Here is a 9570-nt window from a genome sequence, read left to right as displayed (position 1 = left end):
AGGAACAATATTCTAGAATAAAGCTTGCCGAGAAGAACCTCGAGGTCTGTTGTTCATGGTAGAATTTTCGTTGCAGCTTTCCGTCCAGCAAGACCAAAGATGGGTCAAATGTGTCCCCTAATTGACCAAATGTTGCAACCCCATAGAATGGTATTCGTCTCTTTTATTGAAGAGATGTCTTCCTTTGTCTGGCAAGAGACAAAGATGTTGATTCCGTCCCTTATTTGTCTCTATATGTAAACATACACTGGATAAGTTGTTTTGGGACATTTTGAAAACCAGACGATCACACGTAAATACATGTATGATGAACAGACGCACATTAAATAAGACAAATGCGGGAATGCAACAATTTAAATATTACAAATAATACACGCTCCTCTTTCGTATGTCCAAACAAAAACGGCACTAATCTTGAGGACTTGGAAAACCTGGCCGAAATAAAAAATAAAATAATAATTTCAAAACTGATTTGAAATCTTCGGAATATTTTAAAGGCTTGTGGTGAATATTAACTTCTTGATAAATGTCATTACCTTGCGTGGCGTTTGCTGGAAATATCTGAATGCAGAAACATAATTTACACAAACTATAAAATCAATAAATTTCGTTCGATTCAAGCGAATTATGTAAAATTTGCATTAATCCAAGTAATGTGTCTTATTGAATCACTAAAGCCTCATATTTAAATACTTATTTACACTTATTTAGTATAAATCAAATATATTTAAATACTTATATTTATACTTATTTAGTATAAATAAAATACATTTAAATACGTATTTATATTTATTTAATATAAATCAAATACATTTAAATACGTATTTATATTTATTTAATATAAATCGAATACATTTAAATACTTTTTTTAACTTATTCAATATGAGACAAATACATTTAAATACTTATTTACACTTATTTAATATAAGACAAATACATGTAAATACTGATTTGTACTTATTTCATATGAATCAAATCCATTAAAATACTTATTTATATTTATTTACATGACATCTAAATACTCTCAATGCAAATGTATTTGAGTACTACTAGTATAATACATGTTATTTTTCGTGTCTTTTCTCATTTAAAACCAAGATAAAAACATAATATAATTCTTTTGGAAAAAGGTTTTTTGGACGGTTTTTTTACATGGTGATCACCAATTATCAAGGCCCGGAAGCCACTCGGAAATAAGGGTTATTGTGTGTACAGTAATCCTTTGGATAGTATTGTAGTAATCGTTAGTATTGGACATTTGATAAAGTGTCTCACTTAGGGGGGCGGTTCATCAGTAATTTGTTTATGTTGGACTTGAAGACATCCAAGTTGTAGACAGGTGGGAAGCAGGCAAACAGAGGAGAGTTCCACAGGCGTTCACTTCTAAGAAAGAAGCTTTGTTCATGGAATCTAAGTTTTGATTAAGGCACAGATAAAGACTGGGGAAAATTATTGACAGTGGTTTCAGTGGGTGTTTATCGTGAAAGATTGGCGAGGGGGAAAAGAGATTGGAGCGCAGACGAGCACTTGCCATGAAAATTACGATAAAACAAATACAGGCTCGCAACGTCTCTTTTGTGGGAGAGAGGCTGCAGGGAAGAGAAAAGGGCATCCCCCACTAAGCCACGAAGTCTATTTTGTACTCTGTCAAGTCAGGATAAGCTGTTTTTAGCAGCTCCTGCCCAGATGTGACAGCAGTATTCCATCCTTGGACGTACTTGGCTTTTATACAGATAGCGAATTGCATCAGTAGTGAGATATCTTTTGGAGCGGTAGAAGGATCCCACCATTTTCCCATCGATCTTGGCAACAGACTTGATGTACGTGTTCCATTTCAGATCAGAAGTAAAGGTCAACCTCAGAAGCTTGTCAAAACATGGAGGCTCCCCAAGACGAGAGCCATCCATTTCAATTGATGCCAGATGGGGATCGAAACGTATGATGATGTAAAGATAGAAGCTTGGTTTTAGATGCATTAAAAGTAATCAGCCACCTCTTCCGCCACCGTACCAAACGCTCAAGATCAGAGGAGAGAGAATCAGAGAGAACTTTGTCATTTATGGCCTTTGATATGTTGCCATAGATGGTCGTGTCATCAGCATAGATGTCAACGAATGATTTAAGTATGAGTTTTGGGAGATCATTGATGTAGATCAGGAAGAGAGTTGGGCCCAGGATGGACCCTTGAGGGAAACCAGCATTAATACTGTGGGCCTCTGGTTTCTGCCCATCAACCACTACTCTTATGAGCCTATCAGAGAGAAATGATTTAATAATTGAGAAAATATTTCCAGTTATACCATAGCTGGAAATCTTGTGAAGTAGGCCCTTATGCCATACGATATCGAAGGCCTTTGATATGTCAAAAGCAATTGCCCTAGAAAGGAAGCCTTTGTCAAGAGATTCACTAATCCTATGAGATATAACCGATAGCACATCTGCTGTAGATCTAGCAGAACGGAAACCATATTGCATGTCACTAAGAAGGTTATTTCTGCTGAGGTGGTTAACTACTTCTCTATCTAATATGGATTCTAGCAGCTTACTCATGACACACAGGAGACTGATTGGTCTGTACTGAGAGGGAGATGACTTATCACCTGAATTCTTAAATACAGTGCATACTGATGAGGTTTTCCAGGGTGTTGGATATCACTTCTCCTTAAGGCAACGCTTAAACAGTTTTGTAAGTATGGGGGCAAGTTCTGGTTGAAGCTTTTTCAACACTATAATTGGAATATATAATTGGAAGGTTTGACGACCATACCAAATATATCCCTGAAATTGACGTAATGGAATAACTGGAAATTAATATCCGATGAAAATATAGCTATTCCTAATCGTTAGTTTGCTTATGTGTTAATATGCGTTATAAAATATATGACATAATCACTTTGACACACCGGTTCTTTTTAGATTCCCTATGTGAGTCGGTGAGCCTGGTCGGTATAAGATGGCTGCCTATTTGGGAATACCAGGCGCTGTATGTAGAAGAAGCTCGACACATGCCTGCAAGAACTACAAAACTCTTACGTGTCACTTTCTCTGGACAGGATACACATGCGACTGGGGACTGCTTATAAGTTTAATATTCCTATGACATTCCTCCTTCAAAGGAAGTCAGGTCAACCCGCCTAAAGCGAATGCCGTGTTTTTTATGCGTTAATGTCATTGTGAGTTATATCTCTATTGCTTTATTATAAACTAGCAGAGAGACCCGATGTTGTTCAGGATTGAATGATGATCAATGAATGTATATTATTTAATTGGAATTATTGAGATGAGTATTATTTATTAATTTATTTATTGTGGACTATTATCCTCATGAAGATAGCGGTTTCAATCCTACCCAAAGCCGGCCAGAGGTTTACTTGGCCAAAACGTGGTGAGACGAACAACTATGGATGGCAGTAATTGCTGAGAATGCAGTTGATAGATTCAGAGTTCCTATCCTTTCGCGGTTACCACTTGACGAAGGCCAGCGGAATAGTTGGACGAAACGTCGTGAGACAACAACTAAGAATGATAAGAATAATAGTCCGCAATAAATAAATAAATATAAATAATACTCATCTCAATAATGAATTCCAATTAAATAATATATATACCATTCGGTACGGACCCGACCATGGAAGATCAGATAATAAATAAACATGGATTTATAAGACCCAAAAAATCCAACCTTCATCTCCCTTCGGGGCTCGTGACGCAGTTGATAGAGACGTTGAATCTCTACGGTTCCTGGTGAGAATTGTCTGAAGATAGTGGTTTCAATCCTGCTTAAAGCCGGCCAGTGGCTGACTAGGCCAAAACGTGGTGAGACGAACAACAACTATGGATGATAGCAATTACTGAGAATGGGGTTAGGAGATTCGGAGTTCTTATCCCGTCGCGGTTACCACCTGACGAAGGTCAGAGGAATAGTTGGCCGAAACGTCGTGAAACAACAACTAAAGAAAGATGAGGATCATAGTCTGCAATCAATAAATTGATCAATGAATGCTTCACATTTCCAATACGTTTACTATAATCGAAATCAGTGAAATCGCACATTTTTTAATCAAATCGATTGATTATCTGCTCTAGTTAGGACCTCATGGCAGTGTACAGATACGACGCTTCACATCTCTCCGTGCAGCCCACATTGCACTGTAAACAATGTGGTGTTAATCTTATAAAAGTATCTGTAAATAAATAATATCTTCACTTAAAGTTTAAAATGCACAAGTCAATTGTGCCCTAAATAGAAACATCCACTTCGAACGCGCCCCTGTGTTATCAAGGAACCAATTGTTACTTTTATGAAATTATTTTTACATAATCACTTGAATTAAAGTTTAACGTACAAAAGTCAAGTAACATGGTTCAATGGTGCTCTAAAAAGAAACATTCATTTTGAACGGGTCTCTGTCTTATAAAAGAATCTAGAGTTGTTTTTATACGCCAGACCTTCCTGCTTGTGCGATGATGAAACTTCTCAAATACACTTGTAATGTTAGGTTGTATAAACGTGTTAACATTGGTGAAAATGGGACTTCCTTTTTTAATCGAATTTTTATTTATCGATTTTTTATACTTACCGGAGGCATTCCGTTACAAAACCTACGTAAGAACACTCCCAGACACATCACGTACTCTTGTATGAAATTTCAAAAAAATCGGCCCGGCCGTTTCCTAGTCTATAAGGAACTAACACCCATACACAGAGACACAATTCCTCATATTTAATAGTAGATAGATTATATTTAGCGTAATAGTATACACACAAACACACACACACACACACACACACATATAGTAAGTTATGAAAAGATATATGACAATTAAGCTAACTTAAATAACTTACTACCTAGCTCTACCTATATATTGAGCACTGTTGAAGTAAATACTGAAAATTTACGCATAAAATTATATCGTCGTGTATCAATTTATGTGATTCAATGAAGTAATCATATGTAAATATATATATATATATATATATATTATAATTAATAATAATAATAATAATAATAATAATAATAATAATAATAATAATAATTAATTACTTGTTTTAAAACAATACAAAAAAAGATGGATGGATTTTATGTATTCATTTTGTCGTTGTTCTGAGAGCAATATATGACGAAAGCCGAATTAACTGCGGATGCGTGTATAAATATATCCATCACAACAATTCAATTGACAAACATGAAAATAACATATTTTCAAATCCGTCATAATTGCTCATTTCTTCATCACTCCAGCTTCTAATTTAATGTACTTTACTTCACTCTGTTATTGCTCTCTCCATTAATAATTCCATTCAGCACAGTAATATTAGGTTTTTGAAATCGTAATTTCATTTTCCCAAAGGAATTTGCATAAACACGTGTACGTGTGTGTAATGTATGAGTTACGTGGGCATAAATGCGACGTCAACACAAACAGAAAAAAAGAAGAGGAAAAGCATTACGGAAGAAAATCGACATAAACAAGTGTGAAGGAAAAGCTTGAAGCGAAACCGAGTGAAGAGAGTAGTTGTAGATCGCTCGAAGAGCCTCGGATGTTCTGCATTTACCGACCGCGATTTCCACGAAGTTAGCTCGGGTTTGCTGACAAAAATAACCGGAAAAGGCCAGCCGAGCGTTCCTCAATTTTTAACTGTTTTTAGCTAATACGAATCTATGAAGGCTATTTTTTATATACAAAATGGAACAAATAAAAAAGTTAATTTTACTCGCACAGGTTAAGATTAGGATTAGGGTTGCGTTAGGGTTAGGGGTTAGGGTTAGGTTAGGGTTAGGGTTGGATACCTGTTGTGCTTTTATTTATGACATTTCCATGTTTTTCCTGTTTTTTTATAATTTTTTCGTGGCGGTTTAACGTTTCGTGATCGGCTAGTTCTGATTATTCCCGTCAGCGGCCGAACACACCTGAGAAACTTCGTGGAAACCGCGGGTCGGTAAATGGAGAAGTACCGAGCAGGAGCAGCGTCTGAAACAAAGACGCCTTAAGCGTCTTATCCGGAAGAGTTTGATAATTAACCATTATTCCATGCTTAATCTTTCCAGAAAGCTTCGGCATATGATTAATAACAGATCTACAACCAAGGGGGTACCGTTTTGTTAATTGAAATAATTGCTGAAGTCATCTACGTTTTATTTTAGAGGATGAAGCATTTGGGGAGGGAGGGTATTCTCGTCTTCCGACAGAGACTTTCATTTAACCTTGTCAGTGCCAAATGTGTGACACATTTGGCACTGATAAGGGTAATCATCTTTGGAATATTGTTGCCACATCTTTGTTTGGTACTAAATAAATCAATAGGAAAATGGATTCTGTTTTATGTCATATAAATCCTTACCATTTGGCCATGCATGGAGCATTGTTGCCACATCTAGGCTGGTTCATCTACTATCACTAGTCTCCCCCTCTTGGATAGGGTCCAAAAAAGTGTCTCCAATCTAATAGGTCCCACGTTGTCAACTAGGCTCCAACCTCTGTCCCATCGCCGCAATGTTGCATCCCTGTGCCTGTTTTACAATTATTTTCATGGAATATGCTCTGATGAACTCATTGAACTTGTGCCGCCTCGACTCACATATCACCGACAAACTCCCTTAGCAACAAAATCACACCCCATTCACTGTTGAGGTCTTTAAATATCAGAAAGTTTTCTACTTAATTAGCTTCTTCCCTAGAGCAACTAGACTTTGGAATTCTTCCTGCTACCTACTTCCCAAACTATACTGATATGTGACACGACCGTCCTAGAGAGCAATTGGGCTCCCCATTGGGGAAGGCTGAGGCTCCCGAATAACTGGAGAATGCCGGGCATATATGATTGTTTTATTCGTTAAGTATTATTGTATGCCCGGACGACGGAATCCAACCCTGTTGAAAGAAAGATTTGAGCTAAAATGTTATTGTTTGGTGAAAACGACAACGTGATGTCACTTTGAGAGACATAACGAAATATGATTTCGTTTACGATGCCAACGAGCGCTGACTCAGGGTTATCTGGCCTCTGAGTGCAGTACTAGATCGAGAGGTCACGGGGTTAACCTTTCGATCGTGAGAAACAGGCCTGAGAGAGTTTGCAGAATCGCACGTGCGTACAGAGAATAGAGGATTTCCCTGAGGTGACGTAATTACTTGCGATTGGTCCAGGAAGCGGCCTCGACCCACTCCGTCACCTCACTGCATAAGCGAGTCTCCGTGTCAAAATCGTCAGTTGGAGCTGAGATTTGAAAGAAATCAAATATCATCGAAGATTCGTCACAAATTTCTTTTCCCCGCAATCCTTCCACTGCCCTTTCGAGAGAGAAGAATCAATCTATTGTTAGTTTTGGGAGCTCAGTGGAGTCTGCTAAAATACAGGCAATTGTATATATAAGTAAATATTGTGTATATCTATCTTGAATTAACCAGTAGAATAGTTAACTGAGTCGGTCTTTCTTTTGTGTACATGAGATTTATTCACTTCCAGCGTGACAGCGGCATATCAACCCGAAGGTGAAATCGACTCTGACCAAATCGATCAACGGGTACCACTATACTGAGATACCTTGCGAAGGATGCCCAGCGAAGGACGAGCACGTCACATTGGGCCCGTGACCCAGCATAGGCCACAGATATGCTGAAGTTCAAATGTTAAACCAATATTTTAATTTTTCTTCGGCATGGTCTCAATTAGTAGTCCCTTACGTCCAATATGCCTTGTTTCGGGTGAAGGTGAATAAAAAAAAACTTTGGCGATCTAACGAGAATCCGTGTAAAAACGTGATTGGACAAGAAGATGGATGCACATAATCTAAGTGTAATCAAAAATATAAAGAGTGGGTTCTGTTAACGAGTATGTACATAGCAATTTTATTTATTGTATTTCCATGTCTTTCCTGTTTATCATTATAATTTTCGGTACTTGTGTACTGTTCTTACATAAGCATCACAGCTTATCGAGGCCCAGATGCCACTCGAGGATAAGAGTCAAAGAGTGTACAGTAGTCAATTGGACAATATAGTAATCGTTAGTAATGGAAATTTAGTAAAATTGTTAACTTAAGTGGAACGGTTCATTAAGAACTTGTTTACGTTGGACTTGAAGTCAGTTGGAAAGCAAGCAAACGGAAGACAGTTCTAAGGAAGAAGCTTTGTTCATGGAATCTACGTTTAGGTTTAGGCACAGATAAAGAGTGGATCGAATTATTGATAGTGTTTTCAGCTAGACGGGTGTTTTTTCGTGAAAGTTTGGCGGGAGGGACCATAGATTGGAGCTCAGTCCAGCACATGCCATGAAAATAACGATAAAATAAGACAAACTCGCAAAATCTTTTCTGTGAGAAAGAGGTTGCAGAGAAGAGAAAAGGGCATCCCCTACAAGGCTACAAAATCTATTTTGAACTCTATCAAGGCAGGATAAGTCCTTTCTAGCAGATGTGGGAACAGTACTCCATCCTTGGACGTACCTGGCTCTTATATAGATAGAGAATTGCATCAGCAGTGAGATTTTGTCACCGTTCTGAAATAATAACGTTATCATTTTGAAAGTCATTCTTAACATGGGGAGGAGAGGGTGTTTTGTAACTATGATGTGCTTCCACCTAACAATTTAATCAAAAAGATATCGTGAAGCTTGAATTTAACCTGAAAAACTATTTAAAAATAGCGCGGTGGCAGTTTAATTTTCTCGTAGCAGTTTAACGTTTCGCGATTGGCCGTTGCGAAATGTTTGAGGAAGGCTCAGCTGACCTTTTCCGGTTATTTCCGTCAACTGCCGACCGAGCCAACCGAACTACGTGGAAATAGCGGGTTAGTAACTCTTTTCCGCTGGTTTGCTTTCCAGCTGACTACAATATGGTCCTCTTCACGTTCAATAACGATTACTATATATAGTAACAAGTCTTTTCTGAGCCATCTCCTAAAATAATCAAATCATATCGAATTCCCACTACTAACGATTACTATATATAGGCTCCTACAGTCTTTGACTGACTATAGATACCCACGTAGGGGTTACTGCGCGTGAAATTTTTGTGGCAGGAGGTGTGCAATCCAACCACACTTCTCCTAAGTTAACATTATTAAATACCAGTAGCAAATGAAGTGTATGTACAGGCCGACTGGAAATAAATGCCGAGATAAGCGGAGAGCACATACAGCGCCTAGAATTCCCAAATGGTCATCCATCTGGTACTAACCAGGTTCAACGTTGCTTAACTTCGGTGATCTGACAAGAACCGGTATGTCAACGCAATTATGCTGCATGCTAACGATTACTACATTATATGCAACCCATATAAACCATAAAGCATCCAAAATGTTTCTAATCGTGAGACAACTTCGTGGTGGGCAATAAGGTCTTTAAAACTATCTCTAGACTAAAGGTACAAATTGTTTTAAATAGGAAACAAATCTCCAAAGAATACGCCATGAATGCCATGAAAACGACGATATTTATTTGTCACGTCATATAAAACACGCTAGAAAGTTAGATGCACAGCCTAGCATTGAGAGTTTGGTCTGGCTGTGCAAGGAGTCCAGAAGAACAAAAAGCTCTAAGATAACATCAATTCTATTTGCTTATCTCGG

At 37.8% G+C, this 9570-nt stretch overlaps 1 pseudogene; it reads right to left on the bottom strand.

Annotated features, from left to right (window-relative positions):
* Positions 1-9131: 9131 nt before the first annotated feature.
* LOC145283882 (5S ribosomal RNA) lies at positions 9132-9248 on the bottom strand (annotated as a pseudogene).
* Positions 9249-9570: the final 322 nt, after the last annotated feature.

The sequence above is a fragment of the Euprymna scolopes genome, chromosome 1, assembly GCF_053919585.1.
Source record: "Euprymna scolopes isolate OS-2025 chromosome 1, ASM5391958v1, whole genome shotgun sequence".
Lineage (NCBI taxonomy): Eukaryota > Metazoa > Mollusca > Cephalopoda > Sepiida > Sepiolidae > Euprymna > Euprymna scolopes.
This window is presented reverse-complemented; position numbering and strand designations above follow the sequence as displayed.